A 20969-nucleotide genomic window follows, 5' to 3' on the forward strand; every position below is an offset into this window, starting at 1 on the left:
CACTTTTGCAGCCCCTCCAGGGTGTGGCTTTATGCCCTACACATAAAGCTTATGGAATTAAACTCTAGTAAACTGACATCATCTCTGCTAAGAAAGACCCTGACATATATGTCCTCAAAGTGCCATGCCTGTTCATTTTCTCTCTCTAACAGACAAAAACTCCCTGAGAGCAGGCCTGGCTTCTCTTTCTTCAGTGTCATCCATGGTCTAACACAGCACTGGGCACCTGGCTGACCAACAACTCCCTATTGATGAAAATCCTAGAGCACATCACCGGGAGAATAGAGGCTCCCCCGTCGGACAGAGCTGGGTTTAAGTCGAGGTTTCTTACACCTCTTAGTATCCGTGCCTTTGTCAAGGGATCAGTCAGGATTCAAGTGGGGAAGAGGCCACTAGGGTCATGGGATAAGGGCTTTATTATCGGAGTTCGACCTTACACCTTGTGGGATAAGGAAGGTTGGGACAGGGGAGTGGGAGGGTCAGATGGCTGATGGGCTGGTGGATCCGGGAAGCCGAATGGGACTGGGAAGGGGGAGCTGGTGGGGGAGAAACCAGGGGGCTGCTGCCTTCGTGCATCTGCCAGACTGTCTGGGGGAGGAGAGCTGGACACAGAGTCAAAGAGAGCAAAGGCCCCCAGGCACCACTGGCCCTTCAGCATCTCACCGCCACCACATCCAACGAGGTCCGAGCTGAGTATGGCCGCCGCTCACCTCCACTTCCGGATTCTCGCACACGTGCCTCCTTCCCCCAGCCACACCCAGGGCCATGCAGGGAAGCGGATTCCGAACAACACAGTCCAAATCACCTCAGTCAAATATTGGACCCCTCTGAGCCCCTGTTTCCTCATCAGTGAAATGGGGATGTTACTACTTAGTGCAGGACACACCAGGCACACAAGTTTCATTTATTATAATAATTATTTATATACTAAAAAGGTATTATTACTTATTAACCCTTGCCAGAATCTGGTTACTAACGGAAGCTGCTGGCCCTTCCCTCCCACCATGGCAGTGCCTTTAAGAATTTCCACCCCAAATCATTCAGGTAGAGAAAGACAAATACAGTATGACCTCACTTAGACGTGGAATCTGAAAATGTTGAACTCAGAAACAGAGAGGAGACAGATGGCTACCAGGAGCTGGGGGGTGGGGAAATGGGGAGGTGCCGGTCAAAGGGCAGACACTCTCAGTTATTAGATGAATAACCTCCAGCATGGCAACTACAGCGAACAATTGGGAAAGTAGATACGAAAGTAAATCTTAAATGTTCTCACCAGGACAACAACATGGTGATTATGTGAGGTGAAGGATGTGTTAACAAGCCTTATTAGGGCCAACACTTTGCAATACATCCATGTATCAAATTACCACATGGTACACCTTAAGCTTACAAATGTTATGCGTCAATTACATCTCAATTAAGTGGGCAAAGAAAATTCCATCCCCAAAGCCCCGAAGCTCTGGCAGTGGCCTCAGAGAGCAGCCATGACTAAATTTAAGTCTCAAATTTGAACCAACATTAATTATTGCCCCAAAGGAGTGGCCTATGTCTGTAGTGCTCTGGCCTTTCACAGAACCAGGGTCCTCTGGTCCATGGGCCCATTTAGAGGTCATTCCCATTTCCCACCCAGCTTGCATCTGGGGTCATATTGGTATGCGAATTGGACAGGTGGCATGAGGTTCTAACGTTTCAGGTGTAGGCTAGTCACCACTTGCAGCCTGGGGAGAGCCACCACTTCCTTGGGGAGCCCTGACTCCACAGCTCCTATAGATACAATTTGCCTCCCCAAAGGATAAAACCAAATGAACACCTTGCCAGGAAGCAACAGCTATCCTGTGACTTCAGAAGACATCTCTCTCTGGGAACTGCAGAGCTGGGCTTTAAGGCCCGTGGGCCACCTCCTGGGGTGGGGCTGGAGGGGACCTGGGAGGAGGAAAGGACTTCTCAGCTGCTTGGGGGAGACAGAGAGAGACAGAGACAGAGAGAGACAGAGAGAGACAGAGAGAGAGAGCGCGAGAGCAGTTGTAATACCATAGCAATGCTGAATACTCCAAATAGATTTGTTTAGTTCAAAGACTAATATTCAGGGAAACAGGACAACTTGCTCTGGGCTGCTCACAGGTCCCTGAAGGGGATGAGACCTGGGCTGGGTGGGTTGAGACCTGGTGGAAGGGACCCACTTCCTCGGAGCTGGGGAAACTGAGGCTAGGAGAGGGGAAGGAACGGGTCCATTGTTACCTAGTTTGTCAGCAGCAGCTCCAGCAAACACGTCAACGGCTCATTTGTTCCTTTAGGCAACATATTTATTGAGTGCCTACTATGTACCAGGCACTATTCAAGGTGCTGGCAGTATGGCGTGGGATAATCGAAGGGTCCATTGCTGGTAGAGTGAATGTGTAAAATTACCCCGTGCCAAGCTTGCTGCAAGCGCGTGCGGTGCACTGCTTGATCCTCGCAGACAAAACCCCAGCAGGTGCGATCCCGTAGTACAGCCGGAGCTCAGGCACTCGCCAAGGTCACCCACCCAGTCTGCCTGAACTCTGCGACCACAAGGTGCCTTCGCCTCTTTCCCACATCACCACCCACGCGCTTGACTGGAGTGACTCTGAGCTCAAAGCCCAGAGACTCCAGTCACCTAAACCCCTGGGAGTTGGGTCACTGGGGGCTCTGAGAGAGGCACATAGGAAAGGATGCTGGGGACGTGGGACCCCATGGCAGCAGGTCCCATTACAGTAGGAGGTCACTTGGGTCATGAAAACCGGGAAACGGGACTTGCTCTATAGTCAGAAAGATCTAAGTTCTTTCAGAAAGGCAAATCACTTGATCTCTCTGAGCCCCGGTTTTCCCATCTGTACAAAGTGACGTAAAGAGGACAGTGCACACAGAGGAGCCTGGTCCAGTGCCTGGCTCAGAGTAGGCGCTCTCTAAACGGCAGCTGTGATGCACTCACCTGGGAACGGGCAGGGAGTCCCAGGTCAGGGCCTCTTCCACCGGGCCTTCCGGCTCTGGCCTACTGGTGTGCCCCATCACCGTCCTTCTCCCTAAAAAGCTGGGGAGGCCAACCACTGTTCAGGGGTCCAGCACAGCCCATGCTTGGTGTCCACTGGCAAGGGGCTGGCATTGATGAACTGCATACATTGACAGCAGCACTCAGCCCCATCTAGAGAACGTGTCATCACTGAGGCCCTTCCAGACCGATTCATGGGGGTTAGCGATGGTGACACCGCACTTCTGATGTCACCTTACAGTTCACAAGTCTCTGTCACGTGTATTAGTCACTAATCCCAGGGTCTGAGTTTTAGAGCTGAAACATCCCCAGGAGGGCAAGAATCATCTAATCCAGCGGTCTACCAAGCCTAGGGGCTCATCAGATTTACCTGGGAGCTCCGCAGATGCTAGCATGAGAACGGTTTTCTTTTGCATGCACGCCGCTGTACCCTCCAGCTGTACAAAAGGGTATTCAGTAAAGAGTCCCCCAGTGTCTCCTCTCCAGAAGCAACCACTCTTTCTTATGTACCTTCCAAAAGGCAATCCATGTATGTGCAAGCAAAACTGTCCTCTACACTCCTGGCTGCCCAGTCCACACACCATTTTGCTCCCTGCTCTTTTTGTTATCAGTGTACTTTGGATGTTTGTATCAATATGCCAGGACATGAAGATATAACTAATTTTTTATGACTGCATAGTATTCCATCGTACAGAATTGGCCCCTTATCGATGGACATCTATGGACATTCTAATTACGTGCTCAAACAAGGCAGCAGTAAGCTTTCTAGCCCTTATACGTAAATCTTTGTATACTTTTGTGAATTCACTAAAGGATATTACGGAGGTTTAAAATGACAGATTCTTGGGCCTTCTCAAAGATATTTTGAGGGCTTCCCTGGTGGCACAGTGGTTGAGAGTCCACCTGCCAATGCAGGGGACACGGGTTCGAGCCCTGGTCTGGGAAGATCCCCCATGCCGCGGAGCAACTAAGCCCATGAGCCACAACTACTGAAGCCCACGTGACTAGAGCCCGTGCTCCGCAACAAGAGAAGCCACCACAATGAGAAGCCCGCTCACCACAACGAAGAGTAGCCCCCGCTCACTGCAATTAGAGAAATCCTCTGCGCAGCAACGAAGACCCAATGTAGCCAAAAATAAATAATAAGTAACTAAATTAAAAAAAAAAAAACAGTGAATTGTTTAAAAAAGAAAAGATATTTTGATTCCATTGGCCTGGGGTGACACCCAGGAATCTGAATTTTGTAAAGCACTCCCATAATTCGGATGGACACCCACGTTGGGAACTTCCTGGTTCATCTTGTAAAAGTGGAGTGTGCTGCCCTGTGAAACTGAGTGGCCTGTATCAGGCCGCTGATGCCCAGGTCAGGCGCTGGGTCCACTGTAGTACCCTGGTGAAAGGCCTTGCATTGTCACCACTACCAGTGACCAAGCATGGGCATCCCTGAGCACACGCCAGGCTCTCTCCAAGAAGCAGTGATCATTAGTCAAGTGCCTGTGGAGTCTGGCTAATCCCAACCAGTCCCAACTTCATGTAATTTTATTACATTTGATATCCAGATGGACACACAAAAAGCCAGTAACAGCAGCTGCTTCTGAGGAGCAGACTGGGCATAGGAGAATCAGGGTAAGAAAGGGGACTTTTCAATGATTAACATAGGAATTATTATTACCACTATTACTTTTAAAATCTGCTGAGTGAAAAACAGAAATAATGAGACAATAGCTGGGTCTACTACATTCACTAACCATATTGATCTTGAACAAGTTGCCTACCGTTGGAGCCCTGGTCAGGCACCACTACAATACTGATGGGCAGCAGTAAATGCTAAACAGTTCATGGATGTGAAACACTTGATGTAGCTGTAAACAGCTACCCAAGCAGCAGCGTGAAGCATCAGGAGACAGAGAGAAGCGGGGGAGGTTGTTACCATTCTGTAAAAGGGCAGAAGAACACATAGAAACAAAGGCCATGAGCTTGAGGCTGGCCATAAGGCAAGGTCAAGGATGAGGACAGCACGACCGCCCAGCCTCTCTGAGGGCCTCTGAGGCCATCACAGGCCTAGATCAGGCTCTCTGCAGAAGCCTCCACCTTCGGGTCACGGACCCAGTAAGTGAATTCACTTAGTGGGATGTTTTCTGCCCAGGATGGCTCCATGGGACCACATGTATTCAGGGAGTACAACATCCCTTCAGACTGCCAGGGGCCCCGTGCCTGGGATGGGGACCCATGGCTGGGTAGGCCTAGGGAAACAGGAGCTGCCTGCCTCTCAACAAGGAGTTTCCCTGGCTGGCCTTCCCTGGGAAGCAGCAGCATTTCACAAGATGAGATGAGCTCAGAGAAGCAAAAGCCAGTTGGGAGGTGGAAGATGGACCAGCAGGTCCCTGTGAATTATCTTAACTATGGAAAAAAAAAAAAATCGGAACATTTTGGAACCCTTTCTAGAGCTTATAGTGAAAAAAATTGCTTTTTTTCTGTTGGAACAAAGGCAGTGGGTAAGTTTCTCTCTCTAGAGACTAAACTGGCAGGGCTCTTTGGGAAGAAAGTCAGACACTGGGCTTCTGTGGGTCAGATCTGGCATGCAAATGTCTTCTCCATCCCACTTCCCCCCGACTCAGACAAAATTGAGGGATTTGAATACTCAGTGCTTTTGAAGTATTGAAGGAGCTGGTGCTCTTGGGCCAACCTACACACCTAGCAGCAAAAGGCATGGCCTTCATGACAGCTATCTCTTTTAGATGAGGCATGCCCTCTCCTGTTTGCCACAGTCCTCACCATCCCCTATCACAGCACAGCAGCCTACATCTCTCCCACTATGCTACTGACGTAGCCCCTACCTTATGTCCTACTATGCTAAATCTAGCTACCATGCTAAAGTCCTCAGTAAGAATCAAACCAAATCCACTGCCTCGCTCTAAGATGCATTCCTGTGATGTTGCCAAATGATTTGCTTTCCAATTACCGATTTCCATTATTAATTGCTGGCAAAATTAGTTTCCACGGGCACATCTTGGCTGTAAGTCGGATGCCCTACTGTTTAAGGACTGTGTGATTGAAGGAAAGCTGCTTAATGTCTCTGAGCCTGTTTCCATAGGACTGATGTGAGGATAAAATTGTATTATTATTATGTTTCACGATTTTGTAGATTGATTCAGTGGTTCTTTTGCTTCACATGGTGCAGCAGAGGCTCAGGGATGGCTGGGAAGCCCAAAATGGCCTTGCCCATATGACTAGTAGTTAGCTCTGACCACCATCTGGGATCTCAGCTGGAGCTGCTGGCCAGGAATCTTGGTTCTCCTCCATGCACCTCTCCACATGGCTGCTTGTGCTTCCTCATAGAATGGCCGTGAGGGATATTGCAAGAGGTGAAGACAGACGCTACAGCTCTCTTAAGGCCCAGAAGTTACCCGGTGTCACCTCCATCACATTCTGTTGGTCATAACAGGTGTGAGGGCCAGCCCCAAAGGATTCAACGCCAGGGCAAATGGGCTCTGCCACTGGTGTGGACATAGCAGTTCTCCTCACAAAGAGGCATGGGAGGTAGGGGATATTTTTGCAGCCACTTTGGAAACATAATTTCCTCCAAAAAGACTTTCGCAGTGCCTAATACACAGAAGACTGTCAACAACGTTAATTTCATTCATAACACATTTAGTAAGTGCCCACTCTGTGCCAGGCCTTAACCTAGGCACTGGGAAGATGGAATTGGTTCCACCCATCAGGGAACTCACAGTTCCAGGTAGGAAACAGGCAAGCAAAGCAGTAATTACAGCACAACATGCTAAGTGCTTTGCCAGAGGAACGCATGGGGATTGGAAGGCGGATTCAGGCCGGGCCAACGGAAATCAGCGTGGCAGATTGGCTGACTCTACTGGGAAAGAAAGTCCCTTTTCACAGGAATGTTAGGCTGGCCGCAGGATGCCGGCAGCTGCTACAGGCAGCCCTACCATCACATGGGATCGGCCAGCACCCGTCTTGTCATGTACGGGGAGGGCTTGTGACAGACGCGCCAACCAAATTTCCTTTCCTGCTAAAGTAATTTGGGTTCGGGTTTCCCTCACTTCTTGTCAAAGAGATCCCTACCAACACTCCACCCTTGAGGCCCTCATAAACTAATGGAAGGGACCGACGGGCAGCAAGTAATCATGCTTCAGTGTTGTAAGGGGTAAAACAGAGATGGGGGAGGGTTATTTTGAAGGGAAGGACTGGGTTCGTTTTCTCGGAGGCAGGTACAGAAGTTCTGGACCGTTTCCTGGAGGAGGCCACCCACCCACATACTTACCACAGGGCTGGTCACGTTGACAGAGGCTCTGTATGTACCAGTGGAAGAGGTGGTGGAGTCTTAAGGCAAAACTGGTAGAGACCAGGGGATCCCGTTTTAAACCTGCCCCCTTCCTAACTTCCTAAATTCCAGCGTTTTAGAATTGGCCGCCCTGGCGTCTGTGTGACAGAAACCGAATCTCCTTAGCGAAAGCAGAGTCTTTTAATAGACCTCCAGAGGTTAATGGGCCTGACAGATCTTTGACATTTATTGGATTTTACAAGCTAGTAGATCTGACTCAGAAAGCCGATCAGATGTTCCAAATCGATGGCCCCTTTGGGGTGCTGTCTTCACACAGAACCGTAACGAGGTGACCTTGGATGCCTGAGTCGTGAAAGAACGGAAAGAGGACATCAAAATCCTAGGAAGTGCTAAACTGATCAAGGCTTACACAGTGCCCCTGGGGTCCCTCTGGCCCAAGATGCTTTGCCCACAGAGTCTGTAATCGCGCATCCCTTCCACCTCACCCTGCCTGAACGGCTACAAGCACCAGTCTCCCTTTATAAAAATCCCTACCCTCATTCCACAAACATTTGTGGGAAAGCTTCGTTATGATGTCACTGAATAATGAACATTTCCTGGACCACTGTTCTGCACTAAACATGGTTCAAGCAATAGGGGACCCATATTTTCACACCCTTTACTGTGGGGGAAACTGAGGCTCAGAGGTGGTGAATAACTTGCCCCAACTCTTAAATGATAATAATGATTATTTATGCTGCCATCAGTAATATTAAACGACTGCCTTTTATCAAGTTATTGTGCCATGCGCTGTTACATACTTTATTTGAACAATCTCATTTAAAGTTCAAAACCATCCTAGGACATAAATACTATCATTTTATTTATGCTAGAGGTGAAGAAACCGAGGCTGAGAAAGGTAAAGCTACCCAATTTACAAAAAAGGAGCAGAGTCTGGGACTTCCCTGGCGGTCCAATGGTTGGGACTCCGTGCTTCCACTGCAGGAGGCGCGGGTTCGATCCCTGGTCGGGGAACTAGGATCCCGCATGCCGCACAGTGTGGCCGAAAATTTTTTTAAAAAAAGAAAGGAGCAGAGTCCAAGCAGAACCCAGATCTGCTCAAAGCCAAAGCCCGACCTCTAAGCCCAGAGCGCACCGCCTGTCAGGGATGGATACCCATATGAAGGCCTCACAGCCTCTCCGGAACAGGTAGGGTGGAATGGGGAAAGGCCTCCCCTGAAGGACAAAGAGGAGAGGAAAGGGAATCCTGAGGGGGCAACAGGGTGTTAGGCTGAGAGCCATGCACATTCCAGATCATTCCACTGAAGACACTGGTACTCGCTGAGACCCCTCTGTGTCTTCTCTAATGTGTTACTTTTGTTTCCTAACTGATTTGCCACAGGATTCCTCAGCTGTGGTGAATGTGTGTCGTTTTTCCTGCCCAGCATCCCGGCTTTTGGAAACGGTACCCTGATTTCCTTTGGGGAACAGCTCCTCCCACTTGGGTCCATGTGGGTTTTATGGTCACCTTGAAGTAGGCTTCTTTATTCTGTGCAGTCACGTGTGGCTCCTCTCAGTTATAGAAATGCCAGGCAGACACTCATGGTCCTGGGGGAAGGGGGAAGGAGGGGCCAATGGCTGTCCCTCTTCAAACCCCATGGAACACAGGTACAGGGTGGAGATGGACGAATCTGCACAGAAGCCACTGGTAACGGAGCATTCATTTGCGTGGCTCATTTGAGGGAGAATTCGCCACCCCATGAGTCTAGCCGGCGGGCAGAGACCACCCCCCGCTACAAAAGCTGAAATTCACTTCCCAGCCTCCCGTGTAGCTAGCGAGATGGCCCGTGAGCTAGGCTTCTCCTATCAGACATGCCCTCTCAGGACAGCGTGGGCACTAATGACACAGGGAAGCAGGGACTGTATGGAGAGCATGGCAGCCACGAGCTGAATCCGGTTTCCAGTGGCAACATCAGGCCCAGATGCGGGGTCCAGCCCTGCTAGTGCTGGTGGTGCCAGTGGCAGTGCCTGTACCCAGTGGAGGAAGAGTCGTGTGGTTTTGGAAGTTGTTCCTAGCTGAGCGACCTCCAAGCCTGGGTCTCTGGCCCTTGGAAAGACTCTGGAAGCTAGTCAACAAGCAACCTTTAAGAAATCCTTTCCTGCTTCAACTGGCCAGGTTTGGTTCCTGTAATCGAGCAGGGACAGTAAATGCAGAGCTGGCCATGAGGAAAAGGATGCAAGAACTGGTAAGGTTCTCCAGAGCTCACGTCACCCATCTTTGACTGCAGCCTGACCCCTGGAGACCAATGAAGAACTTGAATCTCTTGCACGATTCCAAGGGAGGGAGAGATGGAGCCAGGAGAGAGATTCTAAACCTTCTGCTAAACAGGGCAACTGGGGGCTATGGTGTGCATGGTAAAATGACACGTGACCTCTTTCGTGCACCAAGCTGGGGAAAAAGTTAAACCGCTCCCATTCAATAGTTTAATAAATACATCTTCAGAGGTGAATTTCAGGCACCTGTGGTTAGTTGAAGGAGGGAGGGGGGAAGGATGTGAAAATTTGGGGCAATGGAGCCTCCCCTGGCACTGAGGAAAGGATAAATCCATTGCCTACTCCACTCACTGGTTCTGGGGCTAAGTGATCTGGACATATGGGTTAAACTGGTTACCATGGGCCCTTCACGAAGAGTGGGGGCAGAGTGGTCCTGGGGTTCAAAGAGTCCCCGGTTCCTCCTGGCTGCAGTCCCTTCTACGTCAGCACATGCCACAAAGTCAGGCTTCCAGAAAGCTTCGGGCTTTAAAAGTGCAGAGTCTGGTGAATTCCGGACATTCTGAGCCACTGCAGGGATAGCACCTGCCATGTCCCAGCGAGGAAAGCCTTCTGAAGGCTCTCCTGGAATTCAACTTATTTGTCTGTAGGTTGTTTTGAAATTTTCAGTAGAGAATCAGTGTCTTAATTCAGAGAAGCCAAGCATATACACTTAAAATGCCAACAAGCAAAAGCTCATTATTGCTATGCCAAGAGAGAGGCAGCCATCCCACGCAGAACCCCTCAGCTCTAAATTTACAACTGCAGCCAACTTCTGAACTTCAAGTCCTCCCGCGAGGCTCAGGTTGGGGGCCCTGGCTGGAGGAATTTGGTTATCTGAGGGGCTGCAATTGAAATGTTCTAAAACTGATTGTTCTGATGTTTTCACAACTCTGTGAATACACTGAAAGCCATTAAATTTTACGCTTTAAAAGGGTGGATTGGGGCTTCCCTGGTGGTGCAGTGGTTGAGAGTCCGCCTGCCGACGCAGGGGACGCGGGTTCGTGCCCCGGTCCGGGAAGATCCCACACGCCGCGGAGCGGCTGGGCCCGTGAGCCACGGCCGCTGGGCCTGCGCGTCCGGAGCCTGTGCTCCGCAACGGGAGAGGCCACAATAGTGAGAGGCCCGCATACCGCCAAAAAAATAAAAGGGTGGATTGTACGGTATGTGAATTATATCTCCATAAAGCTGTTACCACGTTACATAAAAGGAGCACAGAGAGGGCGGACTGGGTTTGACTCTCAGGCCTTCTGTGGACTAGGCGGGGTGTGAAGCTAGTTTCCTAACCTAGCTGAGCTTGGTTCCACTATCTCTAAAGTGATAGGAAATAATCAAATTATACGTATGTCCTGGACTCAACATGAAGAGGACATGAGAGGCCATCTGTGACACTGTCTGACCCCTGGGTCACAGCTGGTACGTGTGTGTGCTCTATCAAGCCCCTGTTATGCACCAGAACTTGGGGACACAGAGACAAATGACACCTTGCTCCTGCCTTCAAGGAGGAAGCAGTTTAGGGTGGGAGCCAGGCAGTGACATTATAGCGTCATCAGTGCTGTGATTCAGAGACCAGACTATGCAGGTGAGATAGCTGGAGGGTGCAGAGAGGACAGATGTCACTCCTTAGACACACCTTCCCTGACCCCTAATCCCTACAGCCCCGTACTGTCTGCCTCATCGCCCTCCTCGCTCTCTCCATGGCACCGTCAGAATGTATTCTTGTGCACTTTCTTGGGTGCTTCCTTCATGCCTGTTTCTCCACCGAGACTGGCAGCTCCATGAGAGCAGGGCCCTTGTCTGTCTTGGTCCCCAGTGGCCAGAACAGTGTCCTGTACTTGGTAGACACTCAATAAATATTTGCTGAATGAAAGAGAATATCAGGACGAGGCTTGGAGGATGAGTAGGAATTAGCCAAGGGAAGAAGCCTGGGTCCTCCAGGCTGAGAGTGCCACAGCCAAAGCCACCTTTGGACCGCAGACTGTTCGGGGTAACGGGACGGGATGGGAGGGGAAGTGGAAGGAGAGGAAGATGGAGACACAGGTGGGGCAGCCCCAATAACAGACCTGGCCCTCACTGTGGAAGGAAGACTCTAACCACTACTGAGTCCCCCCTCTCTATCAACTCCAGTCTATGAAAACCCCCCACAGATCCCGGTAGGAGTGCTGAGTGCAGACCGTGTGTTTCTATAGTAACCGTCACCATGGCACCAGAGGCCTGGATCCAACTTCCAGCATTGCTGAGGCCCAGAGCTCCTATCCCCCTCCCCCAGCAGCCTCCATCCCACAACCCAGAAAGGAGACACAGCTGGGCACCCACACTAGGGGTGTGCAAGGAGGGCTGTGGCCAGGTGTGGGACACAGGCTGTCAGGATTAAACATCAGATATTTCACAATAGATGTACCTGCCAAGGGCGGGTGCCGCCTGAGCCTTTACTAGCAATTTCAATTTGCATTGCTTTGCCCAGGCAGGGGATGGGGAGTCAGGTTTGAACATGCAGCAAGTGGCAGAGCAGACTGGCCTCCATGTGGGCTGGCAGGGTGGGGCGTGGAGCTCAGTAGGCCTGGAAAAACCCCAGTTCCCTCAGTTCCCAGTCCTGTGGCCTCACTGAGCATCGCTCTCCCATCCTGCACAGTGCAAAAGATAAACAATGATAGTAGCAGCCCATTTCAGATATCAGAGAAACAAGCACAGTGCCTTGTCCCTGATAGGTACTTGATAAATATTTAGTGAGCGAATTAGCAAATAATAAAAACTACTGTCATCTGTCAGTCAGCAAAGGTACAAGTCCCTATCTCCTTCTCTCTTCGCCCTCCTCCCTGCCCCATGTTCTGTTCAAGCCCAGTTCTGTCACATGAGCTTCCAGATCATCTGTTCTCCACCACACCCCAGCCTCTCGGAGGAGTAATCACAGGTTCCTGAGTCACAGACTTGAGTTCCAATCCAGCCACTGTGACTTGCTGGCCTTGTGATGCCAGGCAAGTTGAGTCATTTCTCAACTGCCTGCTTCCACTGGGATCCCTTTAGTTGTAAGACTCAGAAACCCAACCAGACTGGCTTCAGCCCAAAAGAGGCGTGAGGTTGGGGTTCCAGATTTAGCAAACAAAAATACAGAAATACAGGATGCTCAGTTAAATCTGAATTTCAGATAAACAACTGATAACTTTTAGTATAGATAGGTCTCAAATATGTCATGGAGCATACTTATAGAAAAAAAGAGTCCTTGTTTATCTGAAATTCGAATTTAACTGGCCAACCTGTGTTTTATCTGGCGACCCTAGGCGGGGTGGGTACTTTTAACTCATGAAACAAGCTGGATCCAGAAGTTGAGTAACGTCGTGAGGACTCTCTCTCCTCACGTTCCCGTCTTGGCCTTTGCTTCCTGCAGCCTCACCAAACCTGGCTCTCCACGCCTGAGCTATTTTCGCTCTGGACTTCAGTTTCCTGGTCTGTGGGTTGAGGGGACTGGACCAGCGAGAGGCCGCAGATGCCAATGACCCCGGAGTTAAGGCCAGGACTTTAAATAGCAACGGCAGCCCCGTTTGAAGGGGGCAGGAGCAACTCAGCTCTGGCCCCCTGTCGTGTAGAACGGCAGGCCCAGGATTGCCAATGCTCCACACTTTCCCAAAGAACAAGAAAGCTGAATAGAAATGGAAAACTCTCTCAGTTTCGAGGGGTGGTCCCCCAGCTGTGGCCTCCGGACTAGACGGCCCAGCCCTGTGACCTAGGGCAGGGCTCTCGGAGATGTTCCCAGGAACCACCTGCCGTAGACCCCTGAGGGGACTATTTAAAGTGCCTTCTCCAGCCCCACCCAGACTCTCGGGAGGCAGCACCCAGGAATCTGCATTTTAGCAAGCATCCTCAGATGGTGCTTACGTTCACTAAAATTTGAGGGTTACAAATTCTGGATTTTCCATTTTAAGAGGAAATCAAACTCTTCATTTGCAGCCAAAGGGTGGAGGCAGGGGCACCTCCCCTTTAGCATTTTCCTCCCAAGCCGTGCCACCCCCCCACCCCACTGCAACCTTGGAGCACAGCAGGCGAAGGAACCCAAGCTTTGTCAAGCAGGAGCTCTTGCCACACACCCATCACTATGCTGGTCCCGTTGGTACAACCTGGAGGGCAGGGATCAGGATGGAGAACCTGAGACTCCAAGAGGGAGGTCACTTGGCCAAGGTCACAAGGCCATCAATGGAGGAGCTAGGGTTCAAAACCCAGTCTGCATGGCATCAGGGTACCCTGCGGAGCTTCCTACCAGGCCACACTATCTCTCCCCAGATGGGAACAGGAGAAAGGTAATCATGGCGTTGAGAGAAGGGAGCTCCTGTCCCCTCCTAATGAGCAGCTACCACCACCAGGGCAGAGCACCAGTCATCTACGATGGGAGGAGGACACGGCAGTGTCCTGAGGAGGGGGAAGGAGGATGAGTGGCTCTGATAAGAGCAGATGGCTCCTGGGGACAGGACAAGAGCTGCCACAGACATCAGTTCTGATGAACTCCCATGGCCCTTAGCTGCCCGCGGCACCTCACAGAAACAGGGATAGTGGCTGCCCACCTCTGGCCTTCACCGCCCAGCCCTGAGGCCCACTTCCCACCGAGTTCAGCTTGAGCTACGTGCAATCACTGCAAAGTCTTCAACCACAGGATGCCCATGCAACGGGCAGCTGTACTTTGCCATGGGTTCCATTTACCTGGAGCAGTGCACATGCTTATCATCTGGCCATGGTTGAGTAAGATGCAGATTCAGAGTGAACATTCATTGAGCACCTGCTGCATGCTCTGTGCTGTGCTCACTGCAAATGACCGGAATTGGGGGTGCACTAGTCTAACAGAACAGAAGAGCCTCACTGCCTCCTAGGTGCTATGGGGATAGAGCAGGGAGAGAGGTAACTGTCACCTGGGATGGAACCAGGGAAAATCTGGTGAAGGAAGTGGCCCTGGAGCCAGGATGGGAAAGGTGTGGATCCAAGCCGCACAGAGGTGAGAAGGCAGGGGCATTCTCTGTGTGCAAAGCGATGGAAGCAGGTTCCAGTCCCGCCAAGTCTGCCTCCCTCACACTTCCTGTCTGTTTCCTTAAACCCAGGGCTTCTCAAACTTCAGTTACTCGTGGAAACCCTTTGCATGCTTGCCATATCCATGTGGGACCTGGGCTCTTAGTTATGTCACATTTCTCCTGAAATCAACTCACCGATTGCTATTTTATAAAATGTATGTTAAGAAGAATCTTTCTCTCATCGCAGCAATTGGAAAATAGGTTTCACTTGCTATAGATAGATAATCATCACAAAAATAAGAACACTGAAAACAAGATAACGTTCCTGAAACCCAGCCAGGTTCTGCAACTCGGGGAGCTGCTAAGCCTGCAGCCTGCTCTCTCGTTGTCATTAAAAAGAGAGAAGAGCTACTGTTAGGGAGGCGTTAGGGACACCCCAGCACCAGCCTGAGAGCTTCTTGATATAATCAGGGCTGAGAGATGCTCTCTCTGATGCTTTGTCTGCGTCCCCCACTACAGGAACCCTAGATACTACTAGTGTCCCCAACACTTGGGGAAACTCTGTCCTAACCAAAATCTGAGCCAAACCCCAACCATACACATGTCTCCACCATTCCCGGCAGCTGTTGGTTTGTAACTATGCTCGTTGGAGACCTCGAGCTCCATGGCTGTACCTGGGGCCTGCCGCGATGGGTGAGCACCTTGCATAACAGCAGTAACCACAACCCTCGCGATGTAGTAACAACCACCATCAGACTGAACATTTATATAGCTTTTATCATGCACCAGGCACTGTTCTAAGCATTTACACATACTAAGTTACTTCATCCTCTCAAAAACATTGATGACGATGGTGCCATTACTAGTCCCATTTTATGGATGAGAAATTGGAAGCACAGAAAGGTTAAATACCTGCCCAAGAGCAGTCCTTATCCTTTGTACATGTTGGATTCCCATATACAATTTCATTTTTCGATTCATTCTTTCATCCAGCCATTCAACAGATATGCATTGAGTATCTTCTGTGGTTCCTTTGAAGCAATGCTTATTTTTAAATGAAACTTGCTGTTTCCAGCTCCCTGCCATCCTCAAATGGCCTCCGATTGCCTCTGTGGGCCGTGCCATGGTACACTGCCCAGGTGGCCCATCAGGACCCAGGCACTCGTCCCTCTGGCTTCCAGCGCTGGCGGCTGCTGGTGGCCCTCACTGAGTCCTTCACTGGGAACTGCACTAGACCACAGAGAACTGCGTGGATGTCGGTTCTAGTCATTCCCCCCGGGGGCAGCCGGCAAGCAGGGACTGACCATCATGGGGGAACAAAACTGAAACCCCTTGATTCAATTCAGAACAACTCTGCGGGGCCACCAAAGCTCCCCGGGGGATGGGCTGAGGCCTCTGTTGCAGCTGCACCCCAGCCCACCTTCTCTGGCTAGCCTCGCTCCACTCCCTCCCTCACAGGTGTGGTTCCCAAGCCTGCTCCCCCAAAGCCCCTCTCTCTCAGAGTCTGTTGCCTGAGAAACTCCACCTAAGACGCCGTCCAAAAGCATTTGTCCCCAACCAGCGTTGCAACCAGCCCTGTCTCCCCAGCGGTCCCACCCCAAGAAGACCCAAGCAAAGGGAGCACGGGTGCATCCGATCTTCTCCAAGGGCCCTGGCGGCACGGAAGCCCCAGGGTCACCTCAACCTCCACAAGCCAATCTTGGAGATGGCTGGATTTCTTTATTTATATATCTTAGTACATTAGCTAATTAGCTTTGTTCCCAGGCCCCATTGGGATCCACTTGATCCCATCAAGTGGATCGTGGCCTTGACTCTGATGACAGGCAGCTGCTCAGGCCACTGGGGAAGATGCGCTCTTTCAGGCCCACGGGGAGCAGCCCAGAGAAGGAGAAAAGGAGAGAGGAGATTGGATGGCTGGGTGTCAGGGAACAGTCACCGCTCCCCCACCTCTTCCTGCCTTTGAGCAAGGAGAGCGGAATCAGCATTTCCCCTCCTGCAGAAGGCAATATCCCAAGCCAGGCCGAGGAAGGCCCTAGTGCTAAGTGGTCCACCTTTACTCTTCTTAAGTGGCCCATCTTTAAAAATAGCCTACATCTGCCTCAGGCCTGACCCCTAACATGTCTTACATTTAGTTGCAAATTACTGTCTCAGCAACTCTGCAGGCTTCCCAATCTGGCCTAAACCCAGCGATAAAGGCCGAAAGCAAATGGAATTAGAACCTGCAGTCTGCAGAGGCGAGTTGGGATGTGGATGTGAGGGCTCATGGGTAATCCTACTTAGCATAAACTGGGCAGCAGAACTTGGTTTGAGGGAGCTCCCAGGTCACCACGTCCAGCTCCTGCTTAGAGTCACAGGAGGGAGGACCAGGCAGTCTAGACACTGTCCTTCAAAGAACAGAGAAACAGAGTGACATGGGGACCAGGCGGCCTGGCCTGCCACCACCCCCAAAGGCCTGGCCTCCACACCTATTTAATGAACACCTACTATGTGCCAGGCCATGAGGCAGCATCTCTCAAAAATCTTTGGTCTTGGGGCTTCCCTGGTGGCGCAGTGGTTGAGAGTCCACCTGCCGATGCAGGGGACACGGGTTCGTGCCCCGGTCCGGGAAGATCCCACATGCCGCGGAGCGGCTGGGCCCGTGAGCCATGGCCACTGAGCCTGCGCGTCCGGAGCCTGTGCTCCGCAACGGGAGAGGCCACAACAGTGAGAGGCCCGCGTACCCCCCCAAAAAAAAAAAAAAATTCCAATTCATTAGTATCACCATAGTTCTCATCAGAGACTGTTTCACGAGAAGATGTCAAGCTCAGAGTGGCAGATAAAGTTTTCCAAACTTCTAATTTTCACTGAACAGCTTGAATTTTATCACTGGTGACAAATACTGCCTGTTGCTTTCGTTAAAGTGACAGGCTCGCTTTGTTCATTTTTGAGAAAATATCTGCCCAAATTTGAAAACCCTGGTGTATCAGCTGTTCTTTCAAGTAAAAATGATGTACCATTAAAAAAGTGACCAATCCAGTGGACAATTCAATTACACGTGTTTTTCTTGACCTTACCTTCAACAACCAGTGTGCTTTGGTATGTGGCAGAAGTGCTTTCTATGTAGCTGTCCTTTTTATTTTTTTTTTAAACACAGATCATTAAAAAGACAGGTACTCAAGGGAGGAGATTTCTAAAGTTAATCATTTTACTGCTTCATTTAGAACATTCTTAAGTGAAACTGGTACATGTGTGATAGTGAAGGACACAACGATTCCTTGTACACTTTGGTGCTGCTTCCTTGGTGTGTACTAAGATGCCAGCAGTTTTACTCACCACCAGTCCAGATATCAACAGGATGAAAAATGCAAACAATGTCCCAGAGTTATTATGAAAACAGTTTTAACCTCAAGAACCTGCTAAAAGAGTCTGGAGGAATCCCTAGCAGTCTGCAGACCTGCTTTTGGAAACAGGTACAATAAAGAAAATAAACAAGAGAGTTCATATTATTAATAATATTGGCCACCACCATGGAACACCTACTATACACCTTACACTTTACATACATTATCATATCTAATGGTCTCCAAAAACCTCTGAAATGCAGCTAAGTATCCGCTTTGCTTGGAGAAGTTGGGTAACTTCCTCAAGGACAACAGAGCAAACATGTGAGGAAGATCAAGATTAAAGCCGACTGCCTGACTCCAAAGGTCACTTTTGTTCTTTCTATTTCCTTCCCTAAGCAGTGTCCTGGGCCTCCAGTGCTCCAAACTTCAGCTGCTCCCTACAGTTGACCAAAAAAGACCTAGTCCCTTCCACTCGGCATTCAAGGCCTCCCAATCCAGCTCCATGTCCCTTTCCTAGCCCTGCCTTCCATGAATCCTAAGTCCGGCCACACTAGGATCCTTTCATCCAGACTTGCTTCGGGCTTTTCCTGAGCAGTGACCTCCACCAGAAGTCCCTGCCCCCTTCCATCTTGATCAACTGTTGGAATCCTACCAGTCTTTTCAGGCTCAGACAACCTCTCCTTTCTAATTGTCTGCACCTCTTATTTGCGTTCACGTCATGCATCATGGTCTGCCTACAGCTACTGATCGATTCATTTATCCACTCCTCGAACCTAATGACCCATCACTGGACTGCAGGCTCTTTGATGGCTGGGACCACATGGTCTAAGAATATTATCTCTTGGTTCTTGCACTTGCTCTTCGAGCCTCCTGTTTCCCCCTCTGTAAAATCGATATCAGCACCCTACCTCATAGAGTTGTGGTGAGGATTAAATGCATTAATGTACGTCAAGCGCCTAGAAAACTGCCTGGCACATAGGAAGGACTCAATCAGTGTGAGCTGCTTCTGTTGTTATCATAATAATAATTATCGCTGTCAAATATTAAGGGAGTGGGGGTGAGCACCTTCTTGCTCTTATCAGTTTCATGGCCCACTTTCCCATAATAAGGGCAGGCTCCGGTAACAAGATGCATTTTAAGCCGGTCTAGAAGCGTGAAAATATGTCCAGATATTTATTACTTTGATTTTCCTGCAAGTAGTTCTATTCCTGGGGACTTATTCCAGTTGGGTCCCTCTGTTCTGTTCCTCATGCCTGCCAAACCTCCATGGACCTGAGAAGTCTGAAAATAACTGAGCCAGGCCCTCCAGGCGAGTCGCAGAGAAGGCCCAGGGCACTCAGGGCCCTCATTAAAAAAAACTTCAGTGGGGTTGGCTTTGTATCAGCTGAGCCGCCTTCCTTTTTCAGTTCGACCCAACCACCCTCTCTGGGATCCGAGCCCCTTCAGTCCCGCTGGGCACCCCGAACCAGAAAGATAATCAGTGCCTTGAACTTTGATCTCTGCTGCTGTCACTCTGATCAGCAGGTGAGGACAACTCTCCAGTCCCTGGGCCCTGCCCCGCCTGAAGCAGGCTGGCGGGCTGTTGTCAGTGTGCTGGGTTTGTTTTTAAGGTCAGTGAACAAAGCGCCCTAGAATGCGAGCTGCCTCAGGTTCGGTTACTCTGTTCTCCAGATATGATGAGCTCTTGGGATTGTGTGAATTCTGAGGAGGGCAGGATGTGTGCATGAGCTCCAAAGGGCAACACAAGCAAATCAGTTACATCCGGGCTCCCGAGTCCTATTTCCAAACATGCTTCCGGCCTGCAGATACTGTTATTAGAGACGGTGAGCCGCTCCGTGCAAAGACCTGATGCCATTTCCCACTCGTTTCATCATCTTTCTAAGGTTGGTACAAAAATTCTGCCCGATGCCACGGAGGGTACCGTTTCTGTGGCCTTGGATCAGCCGCGGTCACCACAGCTAGCACTTTCTATACTCCAGCCCCTGGGTGCAACTCTTCTCCTGCATTGTCTAGTTTCACGCTGAGCACGGCCCCGGGGGGAGTCTGGATACCTCTGTTTGACAGATGAGGAAAGTGCACCTCCCAGTGGATAAGTCACTCATCCAAAAGATACCTCTCCTTGACCCAGGAACCAGGAACCAAGGCCAGTGTGATCAGCTCCATGGTGTGAGGGCTTTCGCTCTGGGGCCCTGGCTGGTTCTCTTTGCCATCCATCACGCTTAGCTGAAATGAACTGGGGAAAAGTTGGAACTAGTATTTTGGGAGAGCCTTCACCTGCACCAGACCCATGCATTATCTTATTTCCTCCTGTAAACAGGAGGATTGGGGGGCTCAACTTGTCAACTGGCTTGCCTAGGTCCACAGTCAGAGCAGGATCCAGACTCAAGTCAGCGTGAGCTCAGAGCCCAAGCCCTTCCTGCCACGTTCATTGCTCCCGCTGTACTAGGACGTCTGGTTCTCCTGGGAGAGCCGAGGGAAACCTCTCCCGGACAATGGGCACAGCTGACAGTGCTGGTCACTGTCAGTGAGAGGAAAGGGGAGAGGAAAGCCCGATACCAAAAAGATCTGGGGGTAGGGGACTGCAGTGCAGGGGTGACAGGTAGGAAAACAAGAAGGCAGGTCCCCGCAGTGTAGGAACAGGGAGTCTAGGGACAGACAAGTTGGTTCTGTGACCATACCTGTTCCTTCCACCAGAATCAGGAGTGCCTAGCCCTCCAATTCCAGACCCTTCCAACTTCAGGACTCAGTTTAAGCACCACATTGTCTACAGAGCCTTCCTCCAGCCCACAGTGACCCCAATCTCTGCTAGCATCTCATGTCTGTGCCTCTCGCTCTGTCTTTCAATTATGTACATACTGTGATCTGTCTCGAGTGTCCTGAGACAGAAAGTCCCCATCAGATAGGAGGTTCCCATTGAGATAGGAAGTTACTCAGAAGGATATTGTCCTATTAATTCCTTTTTTTATTCCTCACAGAACCCAGAAGACTGGCATAAACAAATATATGCGCAAATACATGTGGTATTGAACCATTCCCATTTTACAGAGAAAAACAGA

The 20969-nt window shown here is 50.3% G+C and overlaps 1 long non-coding RNA gene across 8 annotated transcripts in view; it reads right to left on the bottom strand.

Moving 5' to 3' along the window:
• The window catches only part of LOC137222095 (uncharacterized), a 192913-nt gene that overhangs the window by 157840 nt on the left and 14104 nt on the right, over positions 1 to 20969 (bottom strand). Inside the window, exon 3 of one of the 8 annotated variants that reach the window (XR_010942321.1) lies at positions 7512 to 7652. The exons of the other annotated variants lie outside the window; for them this stretch is intronic. This is a non-coding gene — a long non-coding RNA (uncharacterized lncRNA). Of the gene's footprint in view, positions 1 to 7511; positions 7653 to 20969 lie in introns of those variants that run through there. 8 annotated transcript variants of the gene reach the window in all.

Source organism: Pseudorca crassidens, chromosome 3 (assembly GCF_039906515.1).
Source record: "Pseudorca crassidens isolate mPseCra1 chromosome 3, mPseCra1.hap1, whole genome shotgun sequence".
Classification (NCBI taxonomy): domain Eukaryota; kingdom Metazoa; phylum Chordata; class Mammalia; order Artiodactyla; family Delphinidae; genus Pseudorca; species Pseudorca crassidens.